Genomic DNA, 20,331 nt, shown 5'->3' with positions numbered 1-20,331 from the left:
CTTTCCTAGATAGAGTGAAAGTGGTTTTTTGTTTTTTTGTTTTTTTTTTACCTGGCTGCTTGGAATCCTCTGAGCCAGACAGGGCTGTGTTTCAGTCGCCTGGTGTGAGTCCACCTCCGTGGCTCTTGTGTGTGCTCACCAACTGCAAGGACAGAGCTGTGCTTATGGTGGCACTTTGTGCTCAGGAAATATTAGTCACATGAATGAATAATCAAATCCCTAGCCTGTAATTCGTTGACCTTCTGTCTCACAAAGAAGCATGATATTAGGCTTGCCCGTTGAAAGTCAGCTGAATGGCCTCCCATTTTCTTCAGAACTATTGATCTATAGCAGAGAGAGCACTGTATTACTTTGCTAAGGGCTGTTGTAACAGTATCACCCACTGAGTGGCTTAAGCAACAGAAATGTATTGTCTCACCGTTCTGGAGACTGGAAGTCTGAGATGAAGGTGTCACAAGGTTGGTTTCCCCTAAGGACCGTGAGAGAGAATCTATTCCATGCTCTTCTCCCGGCTTCTGGTGGTTTGCTGACAACCTTTGGAGTTCTTTGGCCTGTAGAAGCCAATCTCTGACTTTATCTCTACATGGTGTTCTTCCTGTGCTTGGGTCCAAAGTTTCTTTTTTCAGTAGGGCTCTATGCTAGTCATATTCGATTAGGGCCCACCCTAATGATCTCATTTTAACTTGATTAAAATGTGCTCTGTAAGGAACCAAGTGCGGTTGCACTGAGGAAGTGGGGGTTAGGACTTCAATATATGACTTTTTGGGGGTGCAATTCAACTTATAATAAGTGTCATGTCATTGGGAACATGACCGTGCCTCTCTGAGTGTCCCTTTCCATGCCTGTAGAATGGGAGACTGGACTAGCTAGATAAACCCTAAGGCCCCATTTCTCTTTCTTGCTTTCCTTTTTCTTTCTTTCTTTCTTTCTTTCTTTCTTTCTTTCTTTCTTTCTTTCTTTCTTTCTTCCTCCTTCCCTCCTTCTTTCTTTCCTTCTTCCTCCCTCCCTCCCCCCCTCCCTCCCTCCCTCCCCTTACCATCTTTCTTTTCTTTCTTTATTTAATCTCTTTCTTGTTCTTATCTTTCTATTCTTCTCCTTTCGTTCTTTCACACTGTTCATTTATTTTTGAGAGACAGAACACAAGCAGGGGAGGGACATAGAGATTGGTAAGCACAGACATCTGGCAGTCTCAGTCTCTGGGGCTGGCTGTCCAGCACAGAGCCCGACATGGGGCGTCAACCAACGCTGTGCTCTCATGACCTGAGCCGAAGTCGGATGCTTAACCGACTGAGTCACCCAGGTGCCCCCCTAAGTCCCCATTTCTAATACATTCTCTTTCACTTTGGAAAATCCAGTGGTAACTTTATTTTCATTCATTCATTTAACATATACTTATCCAGTGCCTACTGTGTGCCAGGCACAATTTGTGCTCTGTAAGCAGAGTTCTCTCCAATGGTTTGTGCCCTTCCCTGCTGAATGAGACAGAGTGAAGTGCCTGTGCTATATCTATGGTCGGCATCTTCAATGGGACCTGTGTCATTTGATTGGGAATCTGCCTCATCAGCTATGTGAATATTGGTTTCACAATCTGAAGAATAGACCTGTGGTTGCCAAGTTTAAATCTTAGGCATAATCTGGTTATGAAATCTGTTTGGAAACACTATGAGTGAGTTACTTTGCTCAGTCACTCTCCAATCCCATATTTCTGGCTTCAGGAGGCTCAGGAACCCTCTATTCATAAGGAAAGTATGGGCCTACTTTGTACAGAACTGATTCTAAATGTGCATAATACTGCCAGGTAGACACAGAGCTGGGACCTGGGACTGGGTGCCTCCAGGGGTGGTAGGTGAGCTTGTTTCCCTGGATCATTCCCTGCAGCCTCCCTCTTCCCCTTACCAGAACTGTGTTCATTGTTTAAAAAGCTTCTGTGGGGCCAGTGCTCACCTTGTGCTCGGGGCTCTGTTCTAAGCTCCTTGAGTACTTTTTTTCTCTATCTTTCCTACAGCCTTGTGAAGTAGGAACTGTAGCTATGACCATTTTATAATGAGAAAGTGAATTGCTACTTCTTAAACCAACATGCCTGAGGTCTTACGGTTCGTAAGGGACGGAGCAGGGTCTCAAATCCAGGTGTGTTTGATCCTAAAATAGGAGCTTTTACTTTCTGTACTCCTGTCATCTCTCAATACATGGATCTGATCATATTGCTGTCTTGCTAAAAGCAATCTATAGCTCCCTATTGTCTACAGCAAGGGTATCTAACCCAAGATGTGAGAACACTGTGATGCTGAATGTAAAATTTTATATTTGTATGTGAGTGTCTTTTCTGGAGAAAGGATTCAGTTTGGCCAGATTCTCAAAGGGTCTCTGACTTCAAAGGCTAATGTACTTAGGCAGTTAAGACTCATCATTGTTAGACCTCCACATTTGTCACTGGGGTTATTCCTTGCCACTTCCTCCCTGTGTAGTTTTGTTGTCCTGAACTTTTTACAGTTTTCTGGAAGGTTCCTTGCACTCTCATACCTCAGGCCTGTGTTTATGTGGTTTCCTTTACTGGTACTGCCTGATGTCCTCTTCCTCACCAGGGAAACTCCAGCTCATCTTTCAAGGTCTGGCACAAATGCCACTTACATGAAGCTTTCCTCAACCCTCTCAGGCAACATAGTTTGTTCTCCGCTCTGTGCTAATGTGGGCTTTACTCCAAGTATACATATAGGGCTCACTGCATCAACTGTGGAAGCAATTGTTGAGCCCCTGAAGAGCCCAGAGTCCTCTTCATTCTTCTGTCCTGCCTGATAGGGGGCCTGACCCAGGCCTGACGCAGCAACCATCTTTTGAACGGAATTTAAAAAACTTTGAGCCATTTAGCTTGCTCCGAGTGCAATAATCGAAGGAACACATTTTCAGACTCTAGCCTTGGAGGGTAGTACTAACTCCCACCTTGTAGGTTATACGTGTTCTGCCAGTTCCTACTTTTTGGAAATGTTTGATTTGGGGGAGTGAAATTTGTGAAGTAATAGACTCTGGACAGAATAGAAAGAGAGCTTGACAAACCTGGGAGCAGCCCTGTGCAGTGACTGGTAGTTTTCAGAGTCACACTGGTCAGATTAAACAGTGAGATGTTGGGCTTGCTGCACCTCTCTGTTTCCTGGCATCCGTCCGTCCATCCACTGTGTGAAGCGTCTTACATGTTAAGATTTTCTTTCTTTTTCTTTCCCTTTTCTTTCTCCCATTCTTGTCCCTTCCTATCTTCTTTTTCCTTTTCATATTCTGGAACTAAACTGTTTAGGTTTGAATCTTGGTTCATTTATTAGCCCTAAAACTCAATTTCTTCATGTATAAAATAGGGGACAATAATAATACCTGCACTAGAGGATGTTGTAAGGAGTTAATTAAATGAGTTAAGATATGTGACACTCTTGAAACAGCGTTCAGTCAACCTCAGTGACTCTTGTTTTTACTTTTCTTTTGCCGTTTATCTCCTCTCTTTCTTTGGGTCTCATTAACTCTCTTTTTCTCAATCTCAGTCTTTTTTCCTTTTCCTCTCCCTTGGGGTCCCAGTTCTAGGAGTTCACTGTCCCTCCCTGAGTCACCGTATGGGAGGCTGGTGCTGGACAGGCAGAAGCGTCTTAAGTACTTGCTCTGGGCCCATGAGGCCTCTAGGCTCCCTTAGGAGACCCAAGTCCCCCGAGCCTGTAGGAGCTGCCTGGGCCTTGGTGTCATCTCTAGCCTGGCCTGGTGGTTCTTTCTCCCAGAGCGCTCCTGAGCATCCCTGCTGTGAACTCAGACCTGGGACTCCTGTTCCGGGTAGTAGTTAAGGGGGCGGGGGTTGGCTGGGGGGCCCTTCCGCCTTTCCTTTCTTCATCTTCTATTCTTTTCCTTCCATAAAGCGTTCGCTCATGCTTTGTCTTAGAAACTTCTGCACACTGAGGGTAAGAGTAGGCCTTGCTTGGGCCCCTTGTCATCACACCTGAGCCGTGAGCAAGACTTGTATTAACTTCCGGCCTACTCTTTTAAGCCAGAGGAGAATCCTGCTGTGGCACAAGATGGAAAGCAGAAAGCCCCCTCCATTCAACTGCAGCTCACGGGTGGCATCCACTTTGGAGGCTCTGTCAGCTCTTCGCACCCTCTTATTCTTCTCTCAGAACCCTCCTGTAGCCCCTGAGTATCTTTGCTTTCATTAGGTTTGAAAGCTCCCACTTTCATGTATCATGTTCTTCTTCTAAGAAAGTGGATGACCCAAACCTAAACACACATCCACATACTCAGAGGGGATTTTATTCCTGGAGAGCTGAAAAATGATATGAAACTCTGTTTTTTATCTTGCTTTTGGATAATGCAATTTCAGTGTGAAGAGTATGTTTGAATGTTTTTTTCTTCTTCTTCCTAAGTAAATACACAGTTTGGCTTAAGTCCATCAAGTGTCCAAATGAGGCAAAAGTCTGCCACTATGAGCTTGCCTAAGGGTATCCAGTTGAATGAAATCTCTGAGATCTGAGCTCCTTACTGTTAGTGTTAACTGGTTGTTGTTCCTGTTTTCCAGGAAGGCTGGGTAGGGAACAGCACTTCTCTGTGTCTTACCCCCCACCCAGGCTTATTTCTAATTTTGCCCTTGGAACAGCTCCCCAGGGAGACCCATCTCTCCAGCCCTCCCTTTTCAGTCTCCCTTGCAGCCTTCCAGCATAGAGTCAGGTGCTTCCAGAGAGATTTGACTTCCTTGAAGGAAGCTCTGCTCCACAACCCTCTAGGTGTGGATCTAGCTTTTAAATAGAATTAGGGTCCTGCTTGCAGAATTTTTGTAGACTTGCAAGTCACTGGTGAGCAAGGGGGCCCTTTCCTAGCTTGGAGGGCAGGCTGCAGGCTGTCTTGGGAGTTCCTAGGGCACAGAGGGCACTGGGCAACCTCCCAGGCTAATTGGGGTTTATTCCTTTCCTCATTCATTCAGCAAATATTGAGTGAGTTCCAGGTACTGTGCTGAGTCCTGGGGAAACCAGAGCGAGTGGCACATTGGCCCATTCTCGAGGGGCTCAGACTCATGTAGGAGAAACAGGAATGTAATAGGCAATGGAGTGCAGAGTCTTAGGGCAGGGTAGGCAAGGGGGCTGTAAAAAGGGACAGTAGGGATCACCTAATTCTCATTCATTGTTTTTGTCATTGTTTTTCATCCAGCATAACTCTGATGCCTACTACATATTTGTTCTGGGTTAGCCTGCTTACGTTTATGATGTGATATGACTACACTTGGATATCTGTCAGGAATAAGAGTTTGTTTTTAATTTCCTTATTCGTTTCTCATCAAAAGTAGCCACCAACTCCCATTGTTCCCCAGGAGAGAATTTAAATTCTGCAAGTGCAAAAACCATTCCAATTTTATTCAGTACTATATATCCAGCATCTAGTTGCAAGGTTATTAAAGAGTAGATATTCAATAAATACTTGTTGAATAAATTAATAAAGGGGCAGGTGAAGGGAAGATGGTCTGTGACATGGGTTCTCAAACTTTGACATAAGAATCATGTAAAGAGCTTGTTGAGATATAGATTCCTACCCCCAAAGACTCTGATTCAGTAGGTCTGGGGTGGAGCCTGAGAATGTACATCTCTAAGAAGCTCCCAGTTGGTTTTGTTGCTGCTGCCGCTGTAAAGACCACACTTTGCATAGCACTGGCCAGTGCGGTCTTTTTCCTATCAGAGATCGATGATAAGAAATGGCTTTGGATCCTGTTCTCATAGGTCTGCCATGGGACTTGGCTCTCCCCACCTTCTTAGTAGGGGCTCAGGGCTATCACACGGGACAGATCTAAGTGAATAGGGTTCTATACAGGTGTACAATAACATAGCCCTGATACAGGTGTTTAAGCCAACGAGTGGAAGTATGAATGTGTGCCTTTAGCAGTCAGCTCGTTAAGTGAAATATAGGACTATTAAAATATCTCTGCTTGTGAAACCCTTTTGTCTATCACAAGGATCATGGTTCCTTCTTATGCAATCAGCTTCTTTAAGGAAAAGGACTTGCTCTCGTGCAATTTGGGTTTTTACTTATTCATCATCACTACCCATTCATGCTGAGTAAGTTTTAATTGTCTTTGAAATTGAGCAAAGAGCCCAGTGCAGGTGACTGGGGTGTGCTAACGTCTCTTACCAAGCTGCTCAAGAATGCACTGACTCCAGGTAAGGGGCAGCTTTCAATGGACTCACTCTGCAATTCTGAATGAAGAGATCTGATTCAGTCTCAGCAAGACTCTGAGCTTCTTTCCTTTTCCACAAATATTTGGAGGCTGGTGTCCCTGCCTAGACTTACTGCAGACTTTACCCTTCAGAAGTATATCTGCAGTCACTCTAGAAAGCTGTCTATCATCTGATGAAATAAGCAGTGTGGAGAAGTGGAAAGAGTTTTAGAGGCTTTCAGGATCCCTTTGAATGTCACCTCCCCCACGACCTGAGCTGAGTCAGGTGCCTCACCTCTGCACAAGAACAACTCCTGCACTTTCCTGCCCTTCTACCGTGGCCTACAATAGGCATTAGTGAAATTGCCTGTCTCTTTTGCTGGATTTGGAGTTTCTTGAACACAGGGATCATCTCTTATTTGTGCTTTATCTACAGAGCCCAGAACAGGACCTGCTGTATGGTAGCAGCCCGCTTGATGGCTACTGAGCTTGTGAAGAATCACATGGTCCTGTGTTGGCATCCCAGCTGGGCTGCTTGCTGGCTGTGTGATCTCTCAGTCACTTCTCTGAGCCTCACTCTCCTTTTCTGAAAAATGAGGATGATAAGTATGTATCTTAATGTTGGCTTTCTCTGTGCCAGGCCTGATTGTACAAGCTTCATGTGGGATGTCTCATTTAATCTTCTTGACCACTATGTGTGGGTATTAATGCCAACTGTCTTTTTGGTTAAGAACACTGAGGGACATGGGGCACCTGGGTGGCTCAGTCGGTTAAGCATCCGACTTTGGCTCGGGTCATGATCTCACGGTTCGTGGGTTTAAGCCCCGCATCGGGCTCGGTGCTGACAGCTCAGAGCCTGGAGCCTGCTTTGGATTCTGTGTCTCCCTCTCTCTCTGCCCCTTCCCTGCTCATGCTCTGTCTCTCTCTGTCTCAAAAATAAATAAACATTAAAAAAAAATAAAAAAAAAAACACTGAGGGACAGAGAAGCTATGGAATTTTCTCAGGTTACCTGATAAACAGGGAAAGAGTGTTAGGATTTGGATTCTGGCTGTCTGATTCCACAGTGAACAGAATTAGCTACTGTAGTAGTGGTTCTTAACCTTGGGGTGACTGTGCCTCTGAGGGGATGTTTGGCAATGCCTGGAGACAATCTGGGTTGTCACAAGTGGCGAGAAGAAGTGCTACTGGCACCTAGTGCATGGAGGGCACGGATGCTGCTGAGCATCTCAGAGTGCATGAGACAGCCCCCACAACAAAGAATGATCTGGTTCAAAATGCTAATAGTGTCTTGGTTGAAACACTTTGTACTATACTGTCCGGCCTCAGTGAGGTCAGGTGTGCTAAGAGCCAGGCCCAGAGCAGATCCACAACAAATGGCACATCATTTTTTTTTTTAAATGTTTATTTATTTTTGAGACAGAGGGAGACAGCACGAGTGGGGGAGGGGCAGAGAGAGAGAGAGAGAGACACAGAATCCAAAACAGGCTCCAGGCACAGAGCTCGATGCGGGGCTTGAACCCATGAACCGTGAGATCATGACCTGAGCTGAAGTCAGATGCTTAACCGACTGAGCCACCCAGGCGCCCCAAATGGGACATCATTCTTAAAGTCTGCAGGTTGCAACCCGGAGAAGAGGAATCACATAGTTTCCAGTTTCCTTCGGCAGCTCAAGTTTTATTCTTAATGGTTCCCAGCTGCTTGGCATCTGTGTCTCAGGAGTTCCTGTCTCTGTGAGATGTGCTGACAGTTATCAAGAGTCAGGGCAAAACTCTCCTTGGTAGAAGTCCAGCTTCCCTGAGAACCGGCAAGTTCAGGCATTCCACACAGAACACACACTTTCCCGAGAACACTCCTGGCCTCTGACCTCCCGGCATGCACAACTCTGGGGATAGCTGAGTTTTGTGCAATAAGTTTCTCCTTTCTTGGGAACTGACATTTCTCACCCTTTGCATGGAAGGACTTGTGTTGGTGTGGGTGTGGGTGTGGGTGTGTGCTTGAGTGCGCACGTGTGTGTGTTTTGCCACTGTCAGTGAGGTCTCAATATGAGCACTGGTGTAGTTCTGGGCCTTGAAAGTGAATGAGCCAAGGAGAAACATGACAGATAACCTGTCAGCTGCAGCAGTGAAAACACCCAGCACCCTGGGCACTTTGGATGGTGAGCAGCGAGATCATGACTTTACCACTTACCTTCCAGGTGACCTCGGGCAAGTGCTGGAGCTGACTTCCTTCACTGTCAGTGTGACGGCCTCAATCCTGCCTTATGAAGCTCCTGGGGATGACCTAGGGAAAATGGCACCAGGGATCTTTTTATGTATAAAAGAGAAATAGAAACAGGAAGGGAATGGCCAATTGAAAGGGTGCTGCTATGCATGCCAGAGGCTGCAGTGGTTTAGCATTTGGGGTTTTGTTTCTTTGTAAACTCACAGTATTTCATGCTTCAGCAATATAGAGTGGATTCAATCAGAATAGTGTTTTCAGCAGTAAAGGCTGTTGAATCTTTGTTGAAATCTTGCCCATAGCCTTGCCTGGGTCCTGATACCCAGTACAGTATTTTCTAGCAATGAGCTCAAGGAAGTTTTACTTACAGTGTTGGCCAACAGTAGGCAACATAAATCGAATCTGGAGAACCAATGGCAAACAATGAGCTATTATACCTATCCTGGCATAGGAGCAGACACAATTGGCTTCTCTGCGGTCTAAAGAAAAAATTAATTTCAGTTAGGATGTTACCTGAGATTTATGAGCTGAGGAGAATTTGTTCCTTCTAAAGGTTTACATCATGCATTTATACTTATCTCCAAACTCATCAAGTTGTATATATTAAATATGTATGACTTTTTATATGTCAATCATACCTTAATAAAGTGTTTAAAAAAATAAAGCCTGATAGACATAGGGTTCTAGATGGCAGAGTCTGCTACTTCTGTGGGAGTGGGTGAATGAGGGAGTCCTTGAGAGGACTTTTCACTGCTCATGCTTCACACAATATGAGCATACTTGAAGAACTCTGAGGAATTGGCAGTTTTTCATTTCTCCTCGGCACTGACATGGTTCAGAGATTTAATTTCATGAATGGAATTAACAGCTTGGCCAGGGTGTGCTACTAGTGTTGCAGGGTAAAATTGCTGCCTCCATGCTGCAAATCTGGAAACTCCTTCAATAAAATGCAACAAGGTAGTAGAGCCAATGATAAAGTCCTCCCATGGGTCTCCTTTTGACCCAAGTTTACTGCTTCAGCTGGTCTCAAAAAGCCCTATTGATGAGATGGAATCAGTCATGTCCTAGAGATGAAAGGAGCAGCTTCTCACTAAAACTGACTGTGGGCAGAGAGTGCCTGCCCACCTGCAGGGGTTCAGTAAATGTAGACCCACTGTCTACTTCTCAGTTGCAAAGCCTACCCCTCACATTCTAGTTACTGAGTTGACATCCAAAGTGCCAAGCTGAAAGGCTGTAGATGTTCAGAAGTAGGATGAAGTGCAGGGCCAGCTAATTGAATTCCTATCATGTTCCATCAGATGAACTTGACTGTTCACAGGATATTGGAGCCTGAGAATGCTAACGTTTGGAAGGTTCCAAGTTGGATGCCTCAGGGCACTGTGGGATTTGCAACAGGCCTTATCAGTGTCCTAAAATAAGATAATAAAAGTAGTAGCAATGATAGCACTCATTGTGTACCAGAATCTTACAAAGTCCTTTATTTATAATAGTCTGAGAATTTGATATCATTTGCGTGCTTTTAGTGTGAGAAAAATGAGATCTAGGGTGATTAACTGACTGTAGATGATTAATTAGTGGTAAAGCTAGAATTAGGACCTAGATTTGTATGTCTTATAAAAACACAAATGCTTTCTGTTTATACCTTCAGGTGAAACCTGTGTAGTTAAGGAAAGGCTAAGCTGTATCACAGTAACCCAAATACACAGTGGATTAAATAAATATGTATTATTTATTTATACTGTCAATATGCTATATTAATTTTATAAATATTAATATACTGTATTATACTATTAATGCATTATATTTTATTCTATATAGTATGTATAATGTTAATATATTAAATATACTATTAAAATATGTAATACATATTATTAACATACTGTTAAATAAAAAAGAAGCTTATTTCTCTTTCATGTAACAGGTCTATTACAGATGGATGGCCCAGGATGGCTAGACAGCTCCATGAGGTCATTCAGAAACCTGGGTTCCTTTTTAATTGTTATTCCACCATCTCCTAGAATGCTGTCTTTATCTTCATAGTCGATTTTTTGCCAACAGCACGTCCATGTTTTAACCTTTGGGAAGGGTGAAAGAATGACAGGAAGGCAAGAAATTTACTGACCTACACACTATTAGGGAAACACAGTCACATGCGTGTACCTAGCTGCAAGGGAGTCTGGGAAATACATTTCTGGTGGACTGTGTATGTATTCTGCTAAACCTCAGAGTAGAGGTGTGTGTGGCATGTATGTGCATGTTCTAATACTAAATAGAAGAAGAAAAGAATGGATTTGGGGGAACATTTGCCAGTTGCTGATACATACTCCTACATAAAATTGAAGACATAACTTTCTGTGGATAAAGTGAAGTGCTTAAAAATTTAATCTAACTGACAAAGCACCCTTGAACTAGTCACGTCTACCCACTGAGTTTGTGCTAGTGCTAATTGTGAGATGAGACTTTGGGGCAATGGCCTGGACTGAGTGAATAAAGCATTAAACATCGCTTCTTGCTGATCTTGCCTGGTAGACGGTCTCAGTAAATCCTGACCTTGGCCAGACTTGTCAGGAGTTGGTCACTGATCACTCTCAGCGAATACTTGGATCATGACCCAAGGATCACTCTAAGTTGAGCACTCTTTTTTTGGAATTCCTACTGTCCCTGGAAAATCCCTTGCTCTGTGGATTGTAGGGTTGGGATGGTAGGATCACCTTAGGAAAGTGGTGCTGAGAGTTGACAGGATGTTTTGCTCATGTCATTCTCTCTGCTTTTTCAGTGAAGACAAAGGCATTAAACAATTTCAGTGTCATTCTCTAATGCCTGAATTTAGATATGGGCTCTCTTTAATAATGGAATGACCTGGAATCTCTTCTGGCATTCTGTTCTAGGGACAAGCATGCCTGAAGTTGGGGCAGCATATTTGCCATTTACACCCCCTCCTGTTGTACTTTTGTCCTTAACTGTACTGCATAAAAAACGACCTTTGGTTCCAAAATATCTGAGTTTGTTTCATGCCACTTTTTCTTTCCATAGGTTGTTCCATATCCTTGGGGACTGTTAACTCACAGAGCCCCTACCCTAGGTTCTCACACACCTTCCAACTTATCTATTAAATCTGATTACAGCCCCTCTTCTTCTGGGGTGCCTTTCCTCACTTCCCAGTCCAATTCAGGAACTTCTTGTCTGTGATCCTTGAGAACCTTTGTACTTCTTTCTCTCTTTGTTGTATAGAGCAGTTCTCAAAAATCAAGTCTGAGTCAGGGTTCTCCCCCTTATTAGCTGTACAACTTTGCAGGTTTCTTCCTCTTGCTAGGTCTCAGTTTATCAGTAAAGTTTGATCGTAAAGTACCTGTCTTATAGGACAACTGTGAGGATTAAATGAGGTGTTGCGTGTAAGTGGCTTAACCCAGTATCTGGCACATTGGAAGTTCTCAGTAAACATTTGGCTGCCTGGCATCTGAAACCCATCCTTACATTAGGAGGATTTTCTCAGGATGAGCCTCAGGAAGTCTTGCAGATGTAACCATCTGCATCCACCTTTAAAGCTGAAAAGCCAACTGCTGCTTTTCCCTCTCCATTGGGACCCAGGACCTGGGCTTGGTTCATCAGGTTCCCTAGCCTGATGAGTAGAGTTAGTGCACTGCCTGAGAATTTATCCTGTTGAACTTGGCAGCAGCGTTTTCCAGAGTGGCTGTGGAAACAGGACCAGCCACTGTGTCCTCAGTGGATCTTTCCTGTGGTGGGATTTTGGCTGTGGTCCCATTGTGTAGCCTCTCTTAGTTCCTGCTCATTTTCAGCATCTGGTTCTCCAAGTTTCTCAAAAATTCTGTGAGTTAATTCCCCTCCTCCCTCCCAATAAATCATTTTTTTTTTACTTAAATAAGGCAGAGTTGGTATTTGCTGCTTACAATCAGAAGCCTGATCAACAGAGTTAACTATATATGTGTATATATATATATATATATATATATATATATATATAGTCAAATTGGTTTCCATACAACACCCAGTGTTCATCCCAACAGGTGCCCTCCTCAATGCCCATCACCCACTTTCCCCTCTCTCCCACCCCCCATCAACCCTCAGTTTGTTCTCAGTATTTAAGAGTCTCTTAGGGTTTACCTTCCTCCCTCTAACCTTTTTTTCCCCCCTTCCGCTCCCCCATGGTCTTCTGTTAAGTTTCTCAGGATCCACATTTGAGTGAAAACATATGGTGTCTGTCTTTCTCTGCCTTATTTCACTTAGCATAATAACCTCCAGTTCCACCCACATTGCTACAAATAGCCAGATTTCATTCTTTCTCATTGTCAAGTAGTATTCCATTGTATATATAAACCACATCTTTATCCATTCATCAATTGATGGACATTTAGGCTGTTTCCATAATTTGGCTATTGTTGAAAGTGCTGCTATAAACATAGGGGTACAAGTGCCCCTATGCGTCAGCACTCCTGTATCCCTTGGGTAAATTCCTAGCAGTGCTATTGCTGGGTCACAGGGTAGATCTATTTTTAATTTTTTGAGGAATCTCCACACTGTTTTCCAGAATGGCTGCACCAGTTTGTATTCCCACCAACAGTGCAAGAGGGTTCCCGTTTCTCCACATCCTCGCCAGCATCTGTAGTCTCCTGATTTGTTCATTTTAGCCACAGAGTTAACTTTTATAGTTGTTGTAATAGTTGCTATTGCCCTCATCACAGTACAGTGGGATCACTGACTAATCTACTTCCTGCACTGTGAACCCAGCCATTGAACAGTTTCCAGCACAGTACTGGGCTCACAGTAGACTTGTTGAATGAATGTATGATGTCTAATGATTGATGGGAAATTAATGAAAGAATTAAGAGATAAATGAAATATTTGCTCAGTGCTTATGATGATTGTTATAGCACCTAACTTGGCATTGAGGTGCCGAGAGTAGCAGTGCCATAGCAGAGCTCAGATAAGGCATTGCCATTTCTGCTACACATTTTAATATTAGAAGGCCTAAATCATCTGTTTTCTCATGATGAAAAAAATTTATAAATAATTGCTGAGGCTCCCAGATTGACACATATCTTATCCAGGTTGTAGCAGGGCTCCCTAGGAATACTCATAACCCCATATATGATGTTTTGCCCTTTATGATGTGTGTGGATACACATTCTTTTACTTAATCCTTACAAAAATGTTGATTGATAGGTCTTACTATTCTCATTTTACAGATGAGGAAACAGAGTCTCAGAGAGCATAAGTAGCTTATAGAAGATGACTCACCCAGGAAGTAGCAGAGATATGTCTTAAACTAGGTACTAATCTCCAAATATTATGCTTTTGCTGTTTTACTTCTCCACCCAGGGAGTAATAAACTGTCAATGAGGGTTACTTATTGAGAGTGCTTTTAAAATGAGGAAGTTGAATTATTTTTGTTGAAGGCACTAATCACATTATCTTGGGCAATATACCAGAAAGATTTGCCTATGTCATACCCCAGGAGCTATGCTTGATGTTTTGGAGTTTATTCTGATCATTAGAAAGTCATAGGATTGTAGTACATATTTTGGTTACAATGTAATTAACCAATCCAGAGTAAATTTTGATGGTAATAAACTAAGAATCATTAGCCAAGAATCCATATGGGTTTTGTAGGACACTTCCTCAAGATGTTCATGAATGGTGTTTGTCTCCCTCTCATATTGGGAGCTTTTGTCTTGGCCCATGGATCATTTGTCTTTGGCAGGAGAATAAGATGGATGGCAGTATACAGACTCCATTTTATGGTTTTTGTTGTTGTTGGGGATAATATAAAAAATTTTAATATGAAATTTATTGTCAAATCAGTTTCCATACAACGCCCAGTGCTAATCCCAACAGGTGCCCTCCTCAGTGCCCATCACCCACTTTCCCTTCCCTCCCACCCCCATCAGCCCTCAGTATATTCTCAGTTTTTAAGAGTCTCTTATGGTTTGGCTCCCTCCCTAACTGTTTTTTTCCTTCCCCTCCCCCATGGTCTTCTGTTAAGTTTCTCAGGATCCACATAAGAGTGAAAACATATGGTATCTGTATTAAAATTTTTAATAGAGTAAATGACAGTTTTATTTGTTCACTTAGTCATTGTTCAAATGTCCATTTAAATGTTTTTCAGAGCACATGTCAATATGTGATAACAGTATTGATGTATGTGTTTAGTTATTTATCAGCTGTCTTCTTCATCTAGAATATGATCTGTGGAAAAAGCAGAGCTCTTCTCTTTTCTGTTTAACACAGTAACTGCAGTACTTGGGACAATCCCTGGCATCTGGTAGGGATTCTATAAATGTTACCTAAATGAGCTAATGAAATAAAGTAGATTATTGATTGGGGCTAGGCTATTGATACCCAAACTCGACTTTCTGGTGGAAATATGCTGAAAGAAATACTAAAACAGACTAAGAAAATTATGGAAAGATGATTAGATAGCGAAACAAATTCTAAATCTATTATCAACTTCATCAGATCATGTTTTCTTTTCTGTAAATTGATAATAATGGTAGTTACCTGGCAGGTTTTTAGAAGGATTAAAGTTACTTCATGTACATGTGGGTGGCATGTAGGTAGATGTGTAATGAATGTTAACATAGAGTTAACAGGACAGGTGTGAGGATTATCAACCCATAGACTGAACATGACATTTTCATGGGAATTCTGCTTCCAAGCTTCAGACTGTATTCTAGTTTATATTTGCTTATTTCTTCATAATTCATGGAGCTCTTTCTCTGTACTTTATCTCACCTAATTCTCAGTCACCACAATCTTGCCTCGTGGTTAAAGTTAGTTCTGTTTTATGGATGGGAGTCAGATAGGGCTGGATTTAAGTTTGGGGAATTCCACACTTTCAGGGGCAGACCCTGGGCTTCCTGAATGTTGTTTTCCCAGTCATGGACACCTCCTCTTGCTTACCTGGCCAGGCTTGCCTCTCGAACCCACTTTTAGTTAATTAATTAGTTACTTAAAATTTTTTAAATGTGAGTATAGTTGACACACAGTGTTACATCAGTGTCAGGTGTACAACATCGTGATTTCACATCTCTATCCATTATGCTCTACTCACCACAAGTGTAATGATCTGTCTTCATGCCATGCTATTACAATGCCACTGACTATATTTTCTAGGATGTACCTTTTATTCTTGTGACTTATTTATTCCATAACTAGAAGCCTGTATCTCCCACTCCCTTTCACCCATTTTTCCCCTCTCCCACCCCCTTACTTCTGGAAGCCATCAGTTTTTTCTCTATATTTATAGGTCTTCTGCTTTTTATTTATTTATTTTGTTTTTAAGTTTCCACATATGAATGAAATCATATGGTATTTGTCTTTTTCAGTATGGCTTATTTCACTTAGCATAATATCTTCTAGGTCCATCCGTTCTGTCACAGATGGTAAGATCTCATACTTTTTTATGGCTGCGTAATATTCCTGTGTGTGTGTGTGTGTGTGTGTGTCTGTGTCTGTTTACACACACCACATCTTCTTCATTCATTCATTTATTGATGAACACTTAAGTTTGTCTCCATATCCTGGCAGGTATAAATTATGCTCTCTAGTCCAGGTTTGCACTATTTTTGTATAATTCAGAGCAGGACCCCCTTGAGGGCAAGAACTGTCTCTGTTGTACTGTTATTATGCAGGATCCCACATGCAATCTGATTGCTTATGAATTTATTAGCAACAGGGTTATGCAAAGATATTGCATACCTGGTTTATGTTTGGCTTAAGCAAATACACAGGCATTTTCATTTCCTGCTCCCCCTACTCCATTCCCTGGCCTGCTTCCCTCGCAGTCTGAACACCCTCTGCATCAGCCAGTGGATTCTTCAGGAAAGGAAAGAAGGTAGGGGAGCCTGAGTGGCTCAGTAGTTTAAGCGTCCAACTTTGGCTCAGGTCATGATCTCATGGTTCGTCGGTTTGAGCCCCGTGTCGGGCTCTGTGCTGACAGCTTGGAGCCTGGAGTCTGCTTCAGATTCTGTGTCTCCCTCTGTCTCTGCTCCTCCCCCGCTCATGCTCTGTCTCTCTCTCAAAAATAAATAAACATTAAAAAATAAATAAAAAAAAGAAAGCAGGTAGAAGTGAGCTTAAAGGTAGGATGGGAATGTGCTGCATGTCCCCATCTTCTGCTCCTCACCTGGCTTTGTATATCTTCTCTGATCTGTTTCAAAACACCAGATTTAACACCTTGCTTGTGACATGTACAGTTATCAAAAAAACCCAGTACTATTAATTGTAGATTGAAAATACATGTAGCAATGACTAGGGAAACTTTAGATTGAAAGGGACCAAAGGGGTCCAAAGAGTTGGAACTTCCACTTTTGTCAGTTTAACTAGAGTTTATTGAACCCTGTAATATGTGAAATACTTGTCCTGCTATTCCCTCTCTCATTTATTGGACTGATGGTCATTCCTGTCATTTCTGGATACTTCTGGTGAGTGGCAGTTTACCCAGGAAGAGAATTTGGGATGGTGGTAAGAGTGTGGGTTTTAAATACATGGGCTGTGTGACATAGGATGAATGGTCAACCACAGCTGAAGTTACGAAGATAGGGGTTCCTCCAAACCATATAATCTGAGATTACAGATTGCACTGGGAAAAAAAATCTCATGTCATATAGATTATTACCTCAAGTGATTAAAGAGTAAATGCTATGTAGTATCCATAGGTGTATATACTTAAACATAAGTAAAACTTATTTTGATGACAGGAGAGCATTTAGAAACCAAACCAAACCAAAAATAAGTTCCTAGTAGAATTAGGAGGATGGTGTAGGTATGTTTCAAAAAATGAAGTACTTTTTGTCAAGAGACTTAATAGAGACTGAGGAAAATTGCAAAATTTTCAAATAATCCAAGGAGGGAATTCACATAATATAAACAATCATTATAAGAGTTATTGATCTAAAGGTAACACTGGAGCTGCCACTGCTAATGAGGTAGCTTCAGTTGAAAGTACCTGCTGTCAGCATCTTTTATACGCAAAGAAGTGCTAAAACAGCTCCCACATAATCCATGAGGGAAATTTCTGTTAACAGAGTTTTAATGCTCAGAAAGGGTCATGGTGATCTGAAGCTGCCAGAAACCTACTTCAACCGGGACAGCTTTGAGAGAATATTTAGTTCAGATGAACTAAATATTTTACAGATGAACAAATTGAGGTTCAGAGAACATGTGTTTTAATGCCAGAAAGATTTGGGTTCAAACCCTCAATCTCTAAATTGATGATACTGTCTCTTGCTGTTTCTAGCTAAATGACCTTGGACAGATTGCATAATTTCTGTATGCCTCATTCCTACCATCAGGATAAAGCAAAGCCTTCCTTTTTAGTTCCACTGAGGGTTAAACTGAAGTCTCTTCTTAAATTCCTCAGAGGGATATGTGCATACTGGACGCACAGTAAAGGATAGATGTTCTTACCTCATAGGACTAACCAGTCCATGAAAAAAAAAAGTTTTCATTGTCAGACTATTTTTTGAGCCATAAAATGCTTATGTCTTTTGGTCTAGTAATCTGTAAATGGAGACAATGATACTTTGTCTAAGGAATGAAAAAGCTATTAGCATTAAGAAGTTTGTGGCATTGTTGTTTGTAATAAAAATATTTTGGAAATCACTTAAAATGTATTATAACAGAGAATGAGTTAAGTAAATTACTATCAATACTGAGAGATATTATATACTCATTATAATGATACAAGGTGCATCATTACAATAACAAGACCATGAAGTGATATGAATGAAACTTATGTTAGATTTAACATGCTGGATCCAAAATTGAATTTACACTATGCTTATAAAAATGTAAATATATTTATGCATGTGGGCAAGAATTGGTGGGCAAAATAGAAAAGTGAAAAGGAATTTTTGGTGATTGATGAAATTCTGGGTATATTTTTTCATTTTCATTTTCATTTTCATTACCATTACTCTAAGATTATTTATTATATAAATAGTCACATAAAATGTTTTTTTTAAGGAAAGAAAATTCTTCCCTTCTCATTAGTAAGGTAGTGACCTCTGACTGGAGTTCCACCCTTTACTATCTGAGGAGCCACATTATATTTTATGCTCTGCAGGACATTGTCTAAATCAGTGGATCTTAACCACAAGATCACTTTAGTTGCTAGAAAACAGATTTGAAAGTTGGCATGGTTGGAATGATTTAGAGCAGAAAGTTTATGATGTCATGTGTTTTCTTCACTTCTGAGTAAAGAAACAAAGAGCAAGGATGAATTAGCAAAGTCCAGTTTTACAGGAGATATGCCTGTGGCCACAAAGGCTTCCCTCCTGTATGGACAAGTTAGTACAAGGCAGCTGACTTGGGTTGTGAGAGGGCTTGAGACCACGTCCCACGAGGACTGGTTGAACTGGATCAATCGACTGTGAAATGCTTGTGGCCTTAATATTTTTGAAGGTAGGTCAAGCAGAAGAGAGAGTAGACCTGTTCAGCCTTAGAACAATGAGTAGTAGATATCAGGTGATAAAGTTCAGCTCAATACGAGAAAGAATTTTTTAATAGTCACAGATGTCTCAAAGTAGGAGGGTTCAACTCAGGAGGTGGTGAGCTCACTGTTCTTGGAGGTATTGATAACTTCAGAGAGGCTGAAGGCTCAAGTGGGGACACAGTATTGGCTGAGGCTGGTGTCACAAAGGTCGGAGATGGTCTTTGAGGTACCTTCCAACCCTGAGATTCCGTAACTCTTCTTGGAGCTTTATTCCTAGTTGGTGACAGCAAGTCTCTGGGATCCACCCTCACCTCCTTTCTTGTCACCCACCCTGAGGCATTCAAGGGAGTTATTCCCTGTCACCATGTCTCAATATCACCATTACCAAAATAAGGAAGTTAGTGACCCATTATTAACTATCTCACTTTATTATAGGGATTAACAAAGATTAGTAAAGAAGAATTGTCAAGAGATTAAATTTCCCTGAGGACAAATAATTTGGCTGCAGTTTAGGTGAATCATTTTAGGAGAAATAGCCACAGATGACAAAATATTCTGACTCAGTATAAATGATAACTATTTTACAAACTCATTCATTCTGAAATATTTATTGAAATCATATAAACACTAAGAATTTTTTCTAACGTATGTGGCATATATAAATAACACTGTACAAATACACAAAAAGTAATTAAGCAAAATGTTTTTTTTCCATAAAATATTTTGGACTTAATCAGAATTATTCTAAATCTCTTATTCCCCTCCCTCAATTTACAGTCCATTTGGTGTTTTATTTCAGGCTCTCTTTTCAGAGGGATTCTTGGATATGTTCAGAAATTGGAAAGGGACATTAAAGATTATGATCTAGTTTTTACCAAATAAACAGTGACTGTGAGATTTTGCCACTTTTCCAGATTGTGCTAGTTTATGCACATAATTTACAAGTAAGAGGGCGTGAACAGACAGCAGGACACTGACAAATACAGGAAAGAAGGCAGTTTGTCACTTTAGTGGCTGCAAGGAGGCAGTTTTTTCTAAGTGGTGCAGTGGAAGCAACGCAACAAGGAGCTTTACTGGGTAACAGGTGGGTCTTGAAGAAAGCTGGGACTAGGAGCTCTTCTTTTCTTCTAAAAGTAGGGAGGTCTTCCTGGGGTTCTGTGTTGAAGAAGAACTGGTTTTCCTACCCTGCAGAGATTTGCATGGATTTAAAGGATGAATAGGAAAGAGCATAATTGAGCTCCAGTAATACATAGTGAGTATAAAGGTGACTGGGAGACTGAGAGCAGTTTTGGGGAGTGGCTTACTAAGGTAGGTGGCACTGGGAGGGGTAAGCCTCAGAAGCAGGTGACTTGAGGTGTATTACCTATAGAGAATTTTAAAATAGCGATGGGATACCTGGGTGGGCTCATTTTGTAGAGTGATTCTTGATTTCGGCTCAGGTCATGATCTTATGATTTATGAGATTGAGCCCCACATTGGGCTCTGGGCTGAACGTGA

This window comes from Lynx canadensis, chromosome D4 (assembly GCF_007474595.2).
Source record: "Lynx canadensis isolate LIC74 chromosome D4, mLynCan4.pri.v2, whole genome shotgun sequence".
Lineage (NCBI taxonomy): Eukaryota > Metazoa > Chordata > Mammalia > Carnivora > Felidae > Lynx > Lynx canadensis.
The sequence above is the reverse complement of the archived record's forward strand: the minus strand, read 5'-3'. Positions refer to the sequence as shown.